This window comes from Pongo abelii, chromosome 2 (assembly GCF_028885655.2).
Source record: "Pongo abelii isolate AG06213 chromosome 2, NHGRI_mPonAbe1-v2.0_pri, whole genome shotgun sequence".
Lineage (NCBI taxonomy): Eukaryota > Metazoa > Chordata > Mammalia > Primates > Hominidae > Pongo > Pongo abelii.
The window spans coordinates 91179934-91199922 of NC_085928.1; the positions used below are offsets into that span (position 1 = coordinate 91179934).

The 19989-nt window shown below is 38.7% G+C and overlaps 1 pseudogene; it reads left to right on the forward strand.

Moving 5' to 3' along the window:
• Window positions 1–19989, forward strand: part of LOC112132652 (keratin, type II cytoskeletal 8-like) — a 94889-nt pseudogene that overhangs the window by 51443 nt on the left and 23457 nt on the right.

Sequence of the window (19989 nt, forward strand, 5' to 3'; positions counted from 1 at the left end):
ATTGTCAGGATAGATACATCGATGGGCTCCACATCGATCATTGCAATAGCTTGGGCTCTTAATTATAATGGAATTTTAATTCAAAGTGGATTAAGTGAAAAAGAATATTTTAGGAATCATCAGGGAAGAAACTGAGGCAGCTCACAGAATTAGAAGAGCTTCAGAAACCTGGGACTCAAAGAAGAGAACCAGAAACCCCAAATCACCAAGACATACTCAACACTTCCAAGACACATTTACTTATTATCTCTTGATCTCCTAGGGGCAATGACTTTAAACCCTTTAGCTGTTTCTTCTGGTCATTACCCTATATTTCTTTTTACAAAAATTCTGACACTGTTTTCTTGAATGCTCAAATTTAGACATCGTCTACTGACTTCTTTTTAGGGAGATGAAGATTTTAGTTCTTTTACATTCCATTTTCCTTGTCTCTACCGTTTCATTCATATTCTATCACAATTTTTGATTACACATCAGTGTTTGTATTATTATGACTCTATAAATATTTCTCAATGCTCAGTCAAACGGTGTACCATCATTACATTTAATTTCTTATACCACTTTTATTTCACCTGGAGTTAAAACTGACTTCTCAATTTTTATTGCTCAGTTTTATGTAAATCAATAAACTCTTTCCATACCTTCCAACAACTCTTCAAAATACTTTTCAATTCAACTTTTCCAATGTCAAACTTGTAGTGTCTTGGTTTCAATCTTTTCTTGAAGGCATTTCTTCTTGAGCCCACTATTCTGCTCTAATCTGGAACACCATCTCTGTAACATGACTTGAACCCCAGGTTTTCTCTCAGCCACCATTTTGGAAATTCCTGTAATCTGGATTGGAGTCCTGCTTTTCTGGATTTTCTTCCTCTGTTTTAGTCCATTCTTACTTTTTACTAGAACAAAGAAAAAGGCTGCATCAAAGGTAATTATTTTGAAATATGAAAGTCTAAAAAACTCTTTTTTTTTCTTATCCTCATCCTTGATTGTTTGGAAGGCATAAATTTCTAGGTTGAAAATAATTTTCCCCAGAATTTTGAAGCTCTTGTTTCATTGTCTCAGCTTTCAGTGTCATCACTGAGAATCCTATGTCATTCTGGTCCCAAATAAATACATACATATGTATTTTATATGTGTGTGTGTGTGTGTGTGTGTGTGTGTGTGTGTGTGAAATGTCTCTGTATTCACTCTGGAGAACTCTATTCTCTTCTTTTTATCTCTGGTCTCCTGAAATGTTATGATATGACAATCTAAATAATAAACAGAGAGAGGCTCTGTTTGGATTGTAATGGAATTTTAATTCCATTACAATCTATTTATTTAATAAATTTAATTTATTTAATCTACTTAATTTAATAAATCTATTTAATAAATTTAATTCTAATCCTTAGGATTAGAATTAAATGAGAGGCTCTCTAAATATATATATATTTAATTGTAATGGAATTTTAATTCTAATCCTTAGAAATTAAATAGAATTAAATGTATATACATATTTAGAGAGCTTCTCTCTGTTATTTATATGTATTTGTTATATATATGTATTATATGTTGTATATGTATGTTATATATGTATTATATATGTTATATATGTTTGTTATATATGTGTATTATGTATTATATATTATATATGTATTATATATTATATATAATTATAATCTCTTTGTTTTTTATATATATATATGTGTATGTATTTAGGATTAGAACATTGCAATGGGAATACACATGCCATGGTAAACTTACTAGAGAAGTAAAGGAAAACGAAGTTTATAAAGGAAAAACCTAGGAGGACTACACAGTTGTCTTGAAATAATTATCCTTAGCTATGAAAATGGTGATGCCAGTCTGAGGTTGAACAGGTGATTGCTGGGTAGATGTCCTTGCAAAAGTATTTTTGTCCTTATATCAAAAGTATTTTTGATGTAAGGTTGCAATGGCCTTTGTGCAAGGTTGTGCTTTTTGCAGTCTTTCATGATAGTTTGTTATCAGGCAAATAAGCATGGGAACCCTCTCTTTGTAGCCTTCATTGGCTCTATGTGTTAGAGTTTTCTTAACATTAGTGACTCCATTTGGATTCTGAAAACTTTCACCATGGTATATCTCAGTGTAGGCCTATTTACCTCTATTGTGATGTGTACTTAGTGAATTCTTTAAATCATGTTTTCACAAGACCTTGAAAATTTCCTTACATTATTCTTTGATAATTTTTTGTAGCAGGTAGTATTTCCCTGTTTATACCACCTCAGCATCATCACCTCCATGCAAAAGACTACTATAGTGAGTTTAATAGTATTCTCTCAAAATACATGTTCACTTAAAACCTAAGAAGGTGACCTTATTTGGAAATAGAGTCTTTGCAGATGCAATTAGTGAAGGATCAAGATGAGATCATACTGAATTAGGATGGGCCCTAAATCCAATGACTGCTGTCCTTATAAGAAAAGGAGAGGGCACACAGAGATACAGAGACACACAGAGAAGGCAATGTGACACTGGAGGCAGAGATTAAAGTGATGTATCTACAAAGCCAAGGAATGCCTAAGAGTGCCAAGAACCACTAGAAGCAAGTACAGAGACATGGAATGATTTCTCCCTCAGAGCTTTTAGATGGAACCAACCATACTGACATACTGATTTTAAACTTCTGGCCTCCTGAACTGTGAGAAAATAAATTTCAGTTGTTTTACATCAGCTAGTGTGTGGTAATTTGTTACAGAAGACCTAAGAAACTTATCTATTTGCTGATTTTGGACTCCTGTAACTCTGCACGCACAAGGGATTTTTTTCCCCTACTGGCCATGGGGAGCATATTCTGCCTGCCTAAGAATGAGCCAAATATCCCTGCGAGCTTCCCTCAAACAGTGGCATAAAAGAAGTGGTGGATTAATGCCACACCTTCCTTATCTTTTGTTTTGATAACTCTCATGTCTATTCCAAACTCTCCTAACTTGATTGAGCTCCAGTTGCCTATCATAATAATTGGCTTTATAGCTTTCTTTCCTTCCCAATTGGCTTTATTAGCTTTCTTTCCTTCCTGTCTCACTGTCCTACAATCCTACTATCGTTCCTGGGATCATGTCCCAAAAATGATTTGAACTCAAACCCATAATTAAGAGTCAGTTTCCAAGGGAACCCAAACCAAGTGTCTTTCTACTGTATCTTCAGTTCTCTTCTTCTAGAATTTTAATTAATCAACTAATGGGGCTACTGAATAGGGCCTCTAATTTTCTTATTGTTTACCCCCAGATGTCCACCTTTTATTGTTTGTTGCGATTGTTATTGGTTTTGGAGGGAGAGATTTCCTGTCTCTATATTCTAACCCTTTAACTATTTTTTTCACCATCATAGTTTTTATTTCTGAGAAATGTTCTTTTTTTTAATAGGTATTTCTTCTTGTTTCATAGATGCACTGTCTTATCTATTTGAAGATTTTTTTAAAAGTTTCTTTTAAGTCCTCTTTCTTTGCATTGTCTTTGTTTATTCTAATATTTGTTAGTTTATCTTTCCCTCTCTTTCATAAATTCACGGCTTCTCTTGAATATGTGGTGATCCTTGAGTTTCTTTTCCCTTTTTTTTTAGTTAAGTGCTAAAAAAGTGAAGAGAATTGTTGTGTGCATGGTTGAAACTTATCATCTGGTGGGCTAATTTTAGATTTCATGGCCAGCTGAATATTTCATTTGGGATTCCCCCAAGCAAATCCTTCTGGGGGGTCATTCAGTTTCTCCAGATAAGGAATCCTCAATTTTATTTGTGGGGCTAAGGGTATAAGCCTGCTTGTAATAGCTTTGAATTAGACAGAGGTATGGGGCTGTGAAGCTTATTGTAAAAGGCAGGCTTTCACTTAGCTCTCTATTTTCCATTTACACCTCCCCTCTACCCTCTTTTGTCCCTGGGATTCCAAGTCTAAAGCCTCTGTGGTTTAATTCTATCAGCGGCCATTCTTTCCATCTTGTGAGGGGGTCATGAAGGCAGGAGTCTAGAGAACTACGGGCACAATTGCTCCTCCCACTGACTTTCAAAATACCTCCCTATTTTTAGCCACCACTTGACTACCACCATCTGAAAAATCAGATTCCTTTAATTCCTAAGCCTTTATGAGGCTCTTCAGGGCAATCTGACACCTGAGTAAGTGACTACTGTACTCTGCTTAGTCATTTACCATTCCTACATCTGCCTTCTGTCTTCATACATTATACTTTGGGATTTATATATTTAATTTAATGGAAGATGATTTGATATAAGATGGAATTTGTATTGCTGTATTCCATTATGTTCTGGGAGTGATTTTCAAAAGGAGGAGGTTAATTTTACATAATTACCTTAAGGCTAGAAGTTCAGAAAATGGATTTTAAGTGGCAAAGGCAATCGATTTCCAAGCAGGTAATTCTTAATTTTTACATTTATTATAAATATATCTAAACTAAAAATAGGAAGATTTAAATAATTGTATTCCCCTCATTACTTTTTGCATGTACCCTTACAATCATAAGGTCTTTGAGGGCAGGGAACAAAAACACCCCTTATTATTTTCCACACTATCTTTAGCATAATGCTGGGTATAAGAAATGTTTGATAAGTACCATCTAAAGTTAATTTAGAATGGATTTTTAAAAATCATACCTGCCCACAATTTTCCTTAAGGATTAAATATTCCCAGACCATCATTCACATTCACAACCTTTGCAAATTCATTTTTCCTATTCTTTCTTCTGTGGTTTGAAAGATGGAGCGCATAACTGATCTCCTGTTTCAGACCTAAGCTCTATGTCTCCTAAGGAAACAGACAACCACTGCCTCATATGTTAAGTACAAACTATCAGTGACTCAATTCTCTATAAAAAGCAATTCACACTTCCTTCTACCCCTCTTAGAGTCGACAAACATGAAGTTTGGGGAAAGAGAAAAAAACTTCATGGCCTGTTAAAAGATGATCAGGCAGGCAATACATAAGCAGAATACAAAAGCTCTGCTTCATCAGAGAGAACAGACAAGTTAGCAGGCAGAGAAGGGCAGAATTTCCCAAAGACATGGCCAGTAGAGAAAGCATCCCATGTCAGATACATTTGGCAATCACTGAATAAGTGTCCCCTTTTTGGAGATTCATAGGGTCCACTATCATATTGAAGGCTCTGAAAAGTACTGCAACCAGTTCAACTTATTTTTTCTCCTAGCTTTACTGAGGTATGATTAACAAATGAAAATTTTATATACTATAGGTATACGATGTGATTTTTTGTTATACATATACATTGTGAAGAGATTACCATAATGAAGCCATTAAATAATTAACATATTCATCACCTCACATAGTTACCATTTGTGTGTGTGTGTGTGGTAACATTTAAGATCTACTCTCAGCAAATTTCAAATATACAATGTATTATCAACGATAGTACCCATGCTAAGCATTAGATTTCTAGAATTTATTCATCTTATAATTGAATGTTTATACCCTTTGATCAGCATCTCCCCATGTCCCCTTTTCCCCCAGACCCTGGTAACCACTCTTCCATTCTCTGTTCGTTTGATATTAGCTTTTTAAAATTCTGCATATAAGTGAGATTATGCAGTATTTTTCTTTCTGTGTCTGAATTATTTTATCTATTTTTGTGAAAAAATGCCATTGTAATTCTGATAGAGATTGCCTTAAACCTGTAGATTTTTCTCTGTAGTGTGGACGTTTTGATTATATTAATTATTCAAAACCACGAATATGGGATATCAGTCCATTTATTTTTGTCTTCTTCAATTTCTCTCATCAGTGTTTTACAGTATTCAGTATACAAATCTTTTACCTCCTTAAATTTATTCCTAAGTATTTTGTTTTTGATAGTATTGTAAGTGGGGTTGTTTTTAATTTTTTTTCAATAAGTGAATTGTTAGTATAAAGAAACAGCTGATTTTTTAATATTGGTTTTATATCCTGCAACTTTACTGAATTTACTTGTTACAACAGTTTTTTGGTGGAGTCTTATCTGTGCTGTCTTGTACCGCTTTTCATTATCCTATTTGTACAGAAGGAGGAACAACCTCAGAAATGGTTTAGGATTTCCCCCAGGTCGTATGAAGTAATACAGCTAGCTGAACACATTTAAAACAATTATTCTGAATTATTTTCAGTCAGTTTGTAGATCTCCATTTCTTTGGTGTCAATTACTGAAGCATTATTAGTTTCCTTCAGTGTTGTCATGTTTGCCTGATTCTTCATGATCTGTGTGGCCTTATGTTGATGTCTGTGCATCTCAAGGAGCAAACATCTCTTCTTATCTTTACAGATGGTTTTAATAGGTAAAAATGTTCTTATGCCAGGTCCCCAGATGAGTGGAACTGCTTCTGGGATCACATTTAAGTGGGGCTACAGCCAGGGCATGGGGCTGTTGCCAGGTCTGAGTTGGTAGGCCTGTTACTGGAGTCATAAATGGGCATGGTTTCTGCTGAATCCCCATGTGGACAGGACTGACCCCTGGGTAGAGCAAGGCTGGAACCAAGTCTTTGGGCCACTTCAGGGTTCACAGCTAAGGCTGCATTCAGCATTCACAGTTGGAACTGAAGTCAGTGAGTCTGCTACTAGAGGCACAGATGCGTTTCTCTAGGTCCCTGGGTGGGCAGGACAAAGAGAAGGCTAGAGCTGCTCACAGGGCTACTTCAGTATCTGTGGTTAGGTCTGCCACGAGTGGCCCTGTAACAGGTAATGGACAGGCGTGGTTTTTCCAGAGCCCTTTGGTAGATGGGACTGGTTTTAGGACTACAATCAAATGGAGGAGATGGGGCTGCTTTCAGTCTGTTGTTAGGACCGTGTTTGGCAAGCCTAATACCAGGGTTACATGTCCCCATTCTCAAATCAGCTCTTCTCAGTTTGGGGCTTCATCAGGGTTTCACAACCTCTACCCAAATTCAAAAGCTCCCACAAAGGCACTCTTGCTTGTGAATGGCTACCAGATTGTTGTCTGCGTGGGAGATGTGAGCAAGAGACCAACTATTCTATCATGCTGACATCCAAGTCTCAACTTGGTTTAATTAAATTGGTCCAAAACATATTTGAGAATGTAACTTACTTTTCTCAGATGAATAATTACTCCAAGACTTGTTTTTTTCTTTTATAAAATGAAGATAAAAGCATCTACTTCAAAAGAGCATTTTAAGTATTTAATGAGGTAGTCCATTTAAATCATTTAACCAGTGCCTAGCTTATGATAAACCCTCTGTAAATTTGGTCTGTGGAGTTTAATTGTAGTTTAATTGTGGCAGTTGTAGTTTTTGTTGTCATTAATAATTATAGTAGTTTATGGGATATACCTTAGAAAATGCTATGTGGAAAATGTCAGTGATTGCACACTACAACCAATGAAACCTGGCAAGTGAGAAATTCTAAGATTATTACAAGTCTTACAGTACATCAACAGTTTTAATATGTTCCCTAAACTTATCTACTTTAATGGTTTAAGCATGTTATTTATATAATTTAATCCTATTAGTGTCTGAGTTAACCCGGATCTCAGAAGAGTCATGATATAATCAAACTGGAACTTCAGGGATACAATATAGATGAGTGGAAAGAGCATCAACTTTGGAGCCAGAACACATCCTAAGTCTACTCTTTGCTCTCTGTGTGATCGTAGATAGTTTACTTAACTTCTCTGGGCCTCAGTTTTCTCTGCTAGAAAGTGAGGAAAATGATTTCTAGTTTAAAAGGTAGTTGCGAAGATTAAGTGGGGTTATATTTGGGGAAAGTAAATGATGTAGTACCAGACACATATGCAGTTATTCCTGGTAGTTCCTTGTGTATCCAGGCCTTTATGTTACTTGTGCTAATGTAGCCCCTGCTCTACCGCTAGAATCCAGAAATTTACTCCTGCCTGTTACAGAAGAGGACATCATTGTTCACTTTACCCTCTCCCTACACTTCTTTCGCTTCCTCACCTGTGTCTTTGGAGCTCAACCACATGAAGCATTATCCAGGAGACTTTAAGTGCTAGAATTTCACCACCTTAACACAAGTCAGTGGTGGATGTGCCAGCCAATGAGGCAGGGTACTAGGAGAGAGAAATGGGGACAACGGGGCCTTTTGGTACAAGTAGGAAAATTTATATTCCAATTTACTCAAAACGTAAGACTTTTATATCCAAGCATTGCCTAATCTGACACACAACAGCCTCATAAAGTAGCACTTTTCATTATCCTATTTGTACCTCAGAATTGGTTTAGGATTTCCCCCAGGTCATATTAAGTAATATAGCCGGTACTAGAATCAAGCCTTTTTATCCCAAATAATTCATACCAGTAATATATAACTACTGCTATGCCAAGCACTCCTGGTAATATGCAAGCCCCTCACCTATGTATCACATTTAATCCTGAAAAGATCTCTGGAAGGTAGGTAACATTACTTCCCTTTCATAGACAAGAGGAGGGGCAGTTGGAAAGTAGCAGAGTAAGGATATGAACTGAGGTCTGTGTGACTCCAAAGCCCCTGCCCTGCCCTGCCCACTAAATTATGCACACCCTGATAGAACCCTTGAATCCTCTTAACAGCCTAAAGACATTAGTAAAAAACTAGCACGCGGGGCTGCAAATGAATTTTAATGATTACTTACTACACACAAACACATAGTTGGCCTTTTTTTAACACAGGTTTTGATATGCCTGGAAAGAATGGCAGAGGGAGCAACCCTTTCATAAGGATTGAGTCAGCCACACTGCAAAGATTTGCCAGCACCGAAGTTGGTATTTGCCTACTCCCCTTCATTTTCTGGGTTTCACTGTCAGCCTCTTACTATCCTGCTGTGCCCATTCTCTCACAGGACATTTAGCATGCTGGGTTGCTTTCATTGTTTCCTTCTTAATTTGCTTTTCTAATCCTTCAGATTAGAAGTGGGCAATAGCAAAATAGTTAATATTTCTGGAGAATTTACCATGAGGCAGGCATCATGAAAAACCTTTTACTTTCATTATTTTGTTTAATTTCCCTCCATCTTCAGGGAGGTTTTCTAAGCAGCCCAAATTTATCAATGGGAAAACATTACTGGCGATGCTATGTAACTTGCACAAGGTCACTCAGCTTGTAAGTGTTGGGGGTACAATTTCACCCTGGTCAGTTGAATTTCAAATTGCACCCCTTTTGCTATTTTGCTACACTGCCTCTCCTTTAGAGAAAATGGGAAAAATGCCACATTTCAAACTACCTCACAAGAAACACCAGCTGCCTTGTCATTTATTCTCAAACATTGATCCCAGTTAACCTAGACAGGGGAGCCAAGAGTGGTTTAGACGGCTTTGGAAGTATACATTAGAAGTGAAATGGGTGAAGATTTTACCAACTTTGTTTATTTATTTTTTATTATTATTATTATTTTGAGGCAGAGTCTCACTCTGTTACCCAGGCTGGAGTGAGGTGGCACGATCTTGGCTCACTGCAACCTCTGCTTCCTGGGTTCAAGCCATTCTCCTGCCTCAGCCTCCTAACTGGGACTACAGGTGTGTGCCACCACGCCCGGCTAATTTTTTGTATTTTTAATAGAGACGGGGTTTCACTGTGTTAGCCAGGATGGTCTCAATCTCTTGACCTCGTGATCCCCCCGCCTTGGCCTCCCAAAGTGCTGGGATTACAGGCGTGAGCCATCTCGCCTGAACTTATTTATTTATTTTTGAGATGGAGTCTTACTCTATCACCCAGGCTGGAGTCCAGTGGCATGATCTAGGCTCACTACAGATTCCGCCTCCTGGGTTCAAGTGATTCTTCTGCCTCAGCCTCCTGAGTAGCTGGGACTACAGACACGTGCCACCATGCCTGGCTAATTTTGTATTTTTAGTAGAGACGGGGTTTCACCATGTTGGCCAGGCTAGTCTCGAACTCCTGACCTCAGGTGATCTGCCCACCTTGGCCTCCCGAAGTGCTGGGATTACAGGGATGAGTCACCACGCCCAGTCAGATTTTATCAACCTTTACCTTCAAAGAGGTCTTCCTGACTTCCTATGGATCACAGTAGCCTAGAAAAGATGCTGGAGATGCATCCATTAAGCATCATGCCTTCGGTTCTGAAACAGCTCATTCCCAGGCTGCTCAGAGAAGCATGAGTAAATACTCCATCTCCTGATGAGTGACTGCTTCACTTCCCATGACAATCCTACATATATTTCTTGTGGATTATTTTGATTAGAGAGAGTATTAGTTTTCTGTTGCTGCCGTCGCAAATCATTACAAAGTTGGTGACTAAAAGTGACTCAAATTTATTATCTTACATTTCTGGAGTTCAGAAGTCTGCAATGGGTTTCAGTGAGCTAAAATTGAGGTGTCGCCAGAGTTATGTTTCTTCTGTAGGCTGTAGAGGAGATTCCACTTCTTTGCCATTTCCAGTTCTAGAGATTGCCTGCGTTCCTTAGCTATGACCCCTTCCTACACCATCAAAGCCAGCAATGGTCGGTCACATTTCTCTCATGCCACATCACTCTGACGTTGACTCTTCCACCTCTGTCTTCCACGTTTAAGGACGCTTGTTAATGTCAGCTGATTACCAATTTTAATTCCATCCGCAACTTTAACTCTCCTTTGCCAAGTAACAGAATCACAGGTTTTAGGGATTAGGACATGGACATTTGTGAGGGATAATATTTTTCCTGCCATATAGAGTTATTTGCAAATTTGCAGTCTATGGATGGAATCCTTCAGAAGTGTGCATAATTAAAAAAACATAAATGAAAACCTAAGCTACAGAGGTATTGATTTCAAAGAGGTAGACTTTTTTAAATTGATCATTAGCAGAATCCATTGTATTCAAAAACCTTTCAGCATTCAAAGCATCATTGCATGTTAATTCATTAATCTACATTACAAAACTCTAAGGTGCTCACTACCCAACCTATTTTAAGGATGAGAGGAACCAAGGCTGAGAGGTGACACAAGAGTTAGTGACAGAGCTGGTGCAAACCTAAGACTTCTGGCTCTGTGATCTGCAGCCTATCACCTACAGCTACTCTAAAGAAAGGTTCCCACTTCACAAGGTTCATGTATTGACAAAGGCCACCACCTGCTGGGACTGAAAGTGCTGATTAACTAAAGCATGTCTTCTAGGTGCAGGAAATTTGGGAACAGATGTTCAGGGCATCTTCATTACTGGAACACCCCCAGGTTCAACCTTTTAAGCTCATCCTGTAGATGAGTTATTAAGGAAGCCAGGCTTCTCCTGGTTTCTTGCCTTTCCCAAATCCTAAAAGGAGGTCTGTTCTCTCTCTTGATTGGGTAGGAAGCAGTCTCTGGCCCCTAATTCCCTTTTTAAAATATCTGCCAACAACGGACAAATGTTCTAGTCCTTCCATTTGCCACTGCCTGTGGGAGGTGGGGTGAACAGCTTACCCTTCAGTTTTAAAACTGGGAAAGTCCTGGGAAAACTGAGATAAGTTGGTTATTCTAATAGAAAGGAAATATTTTAAAAACCCATTTTGAACTGGATCCCAATGTTCTTTCTAAAATAGCCACAGACTCTATTAGTTGAATCATGACTGGAATTCAAGCAAATATTTGTGGACTCTTGTCAGATATATCTGGGTCAAAACTATTCTGACCATCAGCTTCCTCACCTGTGAAATGAACATGGTAATATTTCCATCCTAAAGTCAATGTGAGGATTGAATGCGACAATGCATATAAGTTTAGCAGAAGACCAGGGTCTGAGTAATTGGTAGTAATCACTACTCTTACCTAAATAATTGGATCAGTAGGTTTTTGAAAATTCCCCAATAAATATGGGCAAGGCAGCACAGTGATGAGAGTGGCTTCCGAGTCACACAAGACTTGGTTCTCATTCCAACTTATCTATTCCTTAGAAGGATGATTGATGACAAGTGTCTCACCCTCAGTGAACCCCATCTTTGAAAACGAATAATAGTATCTCCCTCAAAATGTTATTATTTTAAGAAATAAGATGGTATTAAGGTCTTAGCACATGTCCTAATATGTAATAAAAAGAGATAGATATTATTACTTGTAATTGTATGTTAGAATTTTTATTGCCACTAACATAATCAAATTAGGAATTTTATTGGCTTGTGGCTTAAAAACTCCCGCAATAGAGCAGGCCTGAGTCATGTTAGATTTTCTAGATGTGATTAATGATACCACCAAGACACACATACTCTTTTTCTGTCACTATGTCTCTGTCTTTTTCTGTCTGTCTGTCTCTTTCCCTTTCCCCATTTCTTGGTGCTATTTCTCCTCTGTGCTGACTTCATTCTCAGGCAAATCCTCCTAATACGATAGAAGGAACATAAGAAACCCTACAGAAAGAAAACTGTTCCCAATAGTTCCAACAAAATTTTAAGTCTAATTGAACCCATGTACTTTCTATGCCTGTCCCAGTATTAACCACTATGGCCAGGGTAATGAAATATGCTCATTTGTCAGGCCTGGCTCACATGTCCATCTTAGGAACTGAATGAAGTGGATTCAAATAATCAGTTCCATATGGATTAAGAGAAGTGAATGGAGGTTCCCCAAGGTAAAATTAGCAGAAAGAGGAATGGATCCCAAGAAGGCAAAAACTGCAGATGTTCGTCTACCATTGCATTATTTCTATGGTATTGTCTGACATTTTTAAGAAACCAAGAAATAAAGAGACCTGTAAACTGCTATCTAATGTGACACCTGAATAAACTTCTTATGCAATGAAGTTTTTCTAGCCTGGTTCACTCTTCTGTCTTGAATTTCCTGGGGGAAAAAAGCACTTCCCACCCTTAATATGGAAATTTTAAGCCACCCAAAGAGCAGAGCTGTGGTCATTTTAACACAGTTCAGAAATTTTTTGATATTATTCCTTTCAAGATTTGGAGCTTTATTCTACTCCTCTTGAATATGTGTTGGACTTAGCAAATCGTTACTAGTGAACAGAATATGGAGAAAGTGCTGATGTGTGATTCTGAGCCAGGTCATAAAGGGCACTACAGCTTTCTTCTCGCTCTTCGTCTTGAATTGCTCATTTTTGGGGAGATCAATTGCCATGTTGAGAGCACACTTGAGCAGTCCTATGGAGATTCCTCTGGACAGTGAGAAATAAAGGCCTTCAGTCAACAACCAAGAGAGTGTGCCATCTTGAAAGAGGATCCTTTAGTTCTAGGCAAACCTTCACAGCTGCAGCCCCAGACAACATCTGCTTATAACCCCTTGAGAGAACTGGAGTCGGAACCACTCAGGTTAAGCGTCTCTTTGACCCCCTAGAAGGTGTGTGAAATTGTAAATGTTGGTTATTGTAAGCAACTCAGTTTTAAGGTTATTTATTATGTAGTGATAGATAACAATACAAGAACCTCAGGCCAAAAGGAATCCGTGTAGTAGTATAGGAAAAGTACTAGAAGAGATGGGAGGAAATCTGAGTCTGTGTCCTGGATCTTACATTAAGTGGTAATATTTTCACACTAATAACTTGATTTCTCTGAGCCTTGGCTTATCCAAATGTAACTTGGGGAAACAGTACATCATTACATATTTCACAGGGGACTAAAGATAATCCAACTATGCAATCTAGGTATACCTTAAGGTAATAAAACTAATTTTGCAATTACCTTATTAATGTCATATCATGATGTCAAAATTAATGTGGAAAAATACTTTAAAATGATTAATTCTATAAAAAATTTGGAATCTTAAAATTGGAAGGCACTTCAACATTTAATTCATTTCCTTGCTTGTTCAGTATCTTTTGGTCACAAGGTCCAAAAAATTAAATAAATATCTCAAGGTCACACAGAAGCAAAGTGGATCCTAAAATGCAGCCTCTCTGAGCCTCAGTTTCTTTACCTATAAAATGAGAATAATAACACGTGATGTGAAGGTTGTTATAATTGTAATCCTGTTGAAACCATGGCCCATATAGTCTGGGTTAAGAATAATGTCATGGTCCAAGAACACAGTCCAGCAATTGAAAAGTAATTTTAAAACAAGTCACCTACTTGTTTTTTAAGTCACTATAGCAATACAATACATGATGGAGAAATAGTCACTTCCTGTACCCTCCAGGTAGTCTTCAATCACCTAGCACTAGGCCTGCAGTGCGCCCCAAATGTTCTCACCCCTCTCTCTTCCCAACTTTTCTTTTTTGTGTCTGTGGTAGTGGTGGGACCATCTCCAAAGAGTGAAGAAAGAGAAGAAACTGAGTGGGCAAGTCCAAGACCCTTTTTAGTGGTAGGTGGAAAGTAAGGCAGGGAAAAGTGATGTCCTTTGTTTTTATCTGTTATCATTGTCACAGGTTGGGTTCTCCTTGAAGCAGACATTGAGACAGAGTTTAACCTGTTACATGTTTATTAAGGCAAGTGCTTGGAACAGACACCGTGGAAGGAAAGGGAAGAAAGAAGAAGTGGGTAGAAGGAGAGGTTGGGCTGCATGTGGGTCCAATGGCTCAATGAAGCTGTCCTAAATTGGGCTGAAATGATACAGGCTTTATAGTTTCTTCTGGATCAACCATTGGTTGTGAGTCCCCAGGGAAGGGTGTGATCTTGGGGAAGGCAGCTGTCTGCAGCTGAGGCAAGTCCTGAAGGGGCTGATGAGAGAAGGCTGTCTGCCAATAGGACTTCCAACAACTGCAGCAACAGCTTGAAGGGGATCCGGGTGGCTCACTGCAATCACATATGGTCTAATATGTGCGCCTGGCACCTCACAGGCAATTAATAAATAATAACCACTAGCTGGCTCTGACTTCAGGCCTCTTTCCATAGCATTCCTATGATCTCTCCCCCTATAACCCTGAGAGAACTTCACTGTCTGCATCCTCAAAGTGCAGAGAACTCAGACTGAAACCAGTGGACACAGACTGAATGAGCCTCAGTGAAACCAAGACAATCAGATGAGACCCTGCTCTTTTAATGTTCTAATGTTTTCTGGGCAGTGAGTTTTGCCCTTAATGGGCTATTTCCAGCAGCCCTAGATCATGCAGAGATATTGCTACAGTGCCTGGGATCTGGCCCAGGGCAGGAAACACCTGAAGAAGGATGTGCTGCCTGGCACTCTGCTTCCTCACTTAGCTATTCTTCCTTAGTGTTCACAGCTAGTGCAGAGATCTTGTACTGGCTGCATCTGACTTCACCAGTAACACGGCAACTCTCTATACCCTGAGCCAATAAACTGGGTTAGTGTTCATGCTGGAAGTAGGGCTTTCTATAAGGAAAATCTCAGCCATCCCCCCAAATGCAGGCAAGGGCAAGTCTGCTACTCGTCAGTTGCAACACTGTGCAGTAGAAATCAGGTCAGATGAGTATCACAGGCAGCCTGGAAGAAAAAGAGAAATGATCAGAGCTGAGCCTCAGGGACACACAAAGGGAGGAAGAACAGCTTGATTTACTTTCCCTGGGAATGAAGAGTTTATGGGCTGATGATGCTTATAAGCTCATTATTTCTCTATTTTCTCTGCCTTTCTCAGGCATTGCTAGGAATGTATGCATAGAATTGGAGCTATAGTCATTTCACAACAACCAACAGGCAGATTTGGGTACACCCATAGCAGTAACATTCATTCATTCATGCACCAAATATTTGTTATAGTGCCAGGTGCTGTTCTTGGCCTGGGGGTACAACAGTAAAGAAACAAGAGCCCCTATTCTCAGTTGCCAGACTACAATATTATTGGTCATATGTCTAGCAATTGGAATTTGGACCCCAAGTTAAGAGCATTCACTTGAAGTCTGTAACCTTAACCACCATACCACACCATCTATCCCTCCCTACCTCCCATCATACATCGCCTGTCCTCTCACCATTGTATTTATTTTTTATTGTTTATAACATTTAAAGCCTGAAGATTTAATGGATGTAAAATTCAGTGTAGGAAGACAGGCAACTTTTAAATTTCCTAGAAATTAAAATGGCTTCATTGGATATTTATTGAAATAATGGAATTATAGACCTTTAGCATTGGAAGAGACCTGACATGCCATGTGCTTGTCTTTCTTCCCTCCTGCCATCCTATTTCATGCTTCATTTCTTGAATGAATGCTCTTTTCAAGGGTCTTCCAGCTTCTACTTACACAACCTTGGTCATCAGAAACCAAATCAATTTTAGGGCAGAGCTGTATGATATAATTGTATTATTCACACTCAGCTAAAATTGATTTGCTCTAGCATGTCCTACCTCCATGGTCTGGCTCCTGCTTCATTCTAAACTCTTCTGTAAGTATTCCTCATCCTACTTAAGCTACCTACTGCTTCCTTCCAGGTCCTGGAATGTGCCCAGTTTGTTTCCACCTTTCCTGTTTCCTCTGCTTGGAATGCTTATCTCCTCTTTTCATCTGGCTAATGATAGAAAAAATCTTTCAGGTCTCAGTTTAAATGTGATTTCCAAAGGAAAGCCTTTAATGAACCCCCAAATCCTATTAATCTACTGATTATCCTGATTGCCTACTTTTATTTTAGAATTTGTTGGGTGTCTGGATGGGTAGATAGGTAGGTGGATGGCATGGGTAAAATGATTTCTGCTCATTGCTTTTGATTCCACTCTTCAGGCTTTGCCAAACAGGCTTAGTTCCACTTTTCATGAGATCCCATTCATTACCTACATAATGAATTTAGAACACATCGGACTCTCTTGTAATCCACACAACTTCAGTTCCTTTTGTGTTCTTTGAGCGTGGCCTCTGTATTTTCCAAAAGGCACCTCCTATAGTTATATTTGATTCAAGTTGATTCTGAATGGAATAGAAATTAATGCATAGAAGGAAGAGAACCCCTGATAGAGGCCAGCTGTGAATGAAAGGAGCAGTGAATGAAAACAAAGACAGGAAATCAATACAGTAATATTGCCAGAAGCAGCTAAATATAGAAGAGACCCACATTTATGTTATTTTTACCATTCTTGCAAATACCTGTGGACATGTTACCAGCCAGCCCATTCCCCAGGAGGGCCAAAGTTCATCCTGATATGGGGGTGAATCTATATGTAAGGCTAACTTACTCTCAAAAAAGTGGTTTAGAGCCATTTTCATCTTCTTTACTAAAAGTGTTGAAATCCTAATGCCGTGTCCTACCTTTCTTAGGTCTCAAACCTTGCTTGGATGAGTCATTTTCTCTCTCTGAGACTCAGCTTCTTGTCTGTTAAAAAAAGGGTGACAGCCCCTGCCTTACTTGACCCTCAGAATCAAATTATATGTAGCAAAATTGCTTTGTAAGCTGTGAAGCACTATACAAATATAAGGTGTGTTTAGAGAGATGACTTTACTTGGGGAATAAGATGGAGTGTGTTTTAAATGAACCATGAAATATATCTCTGGGATGAGTTTATTGTAAACTCCAAGCAGGTCATATTTTACCAATGGGATATTAAGAGATATCTCAAGGGATATTGAGATTCATTTTCTTGTCATAAAAAAGGAGTCTATGGTTCATTTTCAGGAGGCAGCCCATCTGTGGTAAGATCAGCAACAAATACCTGTGGATGGTGAATTCCGTTTTATGGAGGCAGGCATTTATACTGGAAGTATGGCTTTTCCCAATGCATACAGAATCAGATTTGGGCAGAGGAATGCTTTTAAAGGTTATACTTTGTACATGTTGACATGAAAACTCTCTTTTCTGTAATTCAAGAAGAAACAAAGGTGAAAAATGATCTTTGGGCAACATATCTTAGTGTTTCAAAACAAATGAGCTTTGAAATCAAGTAAACAAGGGTTTGAATCCTAGATTTGTATCATATAAGTGGAAGGATCTTCAGCATGTTCTCAATTGTTTAAGGCTAATTTTTCTTACCCAAAAAGGATCTCTCTCTCTCTCTCTCTCAGTTACTCTATTAGTATTTGTAATAAAAGTGTAGTATTTGTAAATACAATCATTACAACTTGTTACAAATATTTAAGAAGGACACAAAGTACTGTAATAGACAGTAATGGGATTGGGAACTATTTTAGGTAGGGTTGTCAGGGAAAGCCTCATTAAACTGGGGGGTATTTAAATAGCTGAATGCCTATCTAACATATAACATAGTACCTGGCATATAGTATAAGCTCAATAAATCACAGTGGTTTTAGTGTGTTTGAGGCATAGAGTTAAGAAAATTGAACCAGCAGTTACAAATATTGAAATATTAAGTGATATTTAAATAATTGAAATTTTAAAAATTAACAAAAATAAAACAATGGGAAACATTTTAAATCTGTAATATGAACTCATAAGTATTGTTTATTAAAGCTGCCCTCAAATACACTCTGAAAAAGATACCTTATTCGATTTTTAACCCTAGAGCAACCCTAGCTGTTGCTCTTGAAGCCACTGAACTCTACTGAAAAATGTTATTAGAAATATTTCATGTCCTCTCCTTCTCTCTGGGCCATCTACTAACACCAGATCTCAGGATTGAGCCTGCTAACTGGTCTCTCCACTTCTCCTCTTCTTTTCCCCCCAATCCACTCTGTACACAGTAGCCAAAGTGATACCATTAAAGCATAGGTTAGCTTATGTCACCTCCACCCTCACCAGTGTCACCATATTGCTTATGATCCTGCCATGCCTTTTCCTTTCATTTAAAATAGAATTCAGGCTCCTTGCCATGGCCCACAGGATCTCCATGACCTTTCCACCTCTCCAAAATTATTCTATGCTTGGGTTCCTCTCACTCCATGTGCTCCAGCACACCAGGCACTTAGAAAAAACTGAAGAAGCCTAGAAAAAAGTTATAAAAAACTGAGGACTTCCCTCCATCTGGGATACTTCTTTTTCTCCTTCCTATCCTACCTCAATCCCCAAAATTCAGCTATTTAAATACCCCCCACTTTAATGAGGCTTTCCCTGACAAACCCTACCTAAAATAGTTCCCAATCCCATTACTCTCTATCATAGTGCTTTGTGTCCATCTTAAATATTTGTGACAAGTTGTAATGATTGTATTTATTTATACATTCACTGGCTTTTGATCTGTCACACCTCATTAAAATTCAAGCTCCATGAGAACAAGAACCAGGTCTTGTATCCTGAAAACTGGGCATTGCATAGTGCTTGGCACATAGAAAAGCACTGAAGCAAAATCGTTGTATAACTAACAAAATGAATAAACCCAAATTTCACCTGTTTTCCTAAATGGTAGGTCCCTAAAGACAACAGGCTGGCAGATTGATGACAGCCTTGGTGGTGTTTATTCACTCAGTGTTTATTCACTTGAGAGAAAACACTTTTGCATCACAGCCAAGCTTTCCCAGTGAATTTTAAAAAGAAAGAGAATGCTGTGCATGTGGCCCATGAATTGTTACTGAAAATTCTCAGAGTTAACCCTGGTGGCTGTCAGATTAATTCCCTCTCTCCCCAACTCAGTCACAAATTCAGAGGAAGGGATGGATCCAGGTTTGAGGTATGAACTTAATATATGAATGGGGGGGTGTGGTGACCATGGAGGTGTGCCACTCAGACCTCTTCTTGAGGGAAACTGGCATGGGATCCAGGGTGTATTAATAGCCTCCAGCTGCAACACCTTTGCACCCTACCCACCCTACCCACCTGCCTCCCCAGTGACATCCACTGAGCAGTGATGCTTCCTCTGGTTATTTCAGCCACTGACTGAGCACAGGAAAGGTTTCAAATCTCTATCATTTGGTTTTCTTTCTTTTCTTCTTTCTTTCTTTTTTTTTTGAGAAAGGGTATCACTCTGTCAACCAGACCAGAGTTCAGTAGCATGATCTTAGCTCACTGTGGCCTCGACCTCCCTGGGCTCAAGCTATCCTCCCACCTCAGCCTCCAGAGTAGCTGGGACCACAGGTGCATGCCATCATGCCTGGCTAATTTTTTAGAATTTTTTGTAGAAACAAAGTTTTATCATATTGTCCAGGCTGGTCTTGAACTCCTGGGCTCAAGTAATCCTCCTGCCTTGGCCTCCCAAAATGCTGGGATTACAGGTGTGAGCCGTAACATATTGCTTATCATTTCTCCTTGATACAGCACTCCTGTGGTGACTACCCTTGTTCGTGGACTCCCCTTTGGCCAGGCCAAGACCTTCTAAAAACTTCTCTGGAGTCTGAGGCTCTTCTTATCCA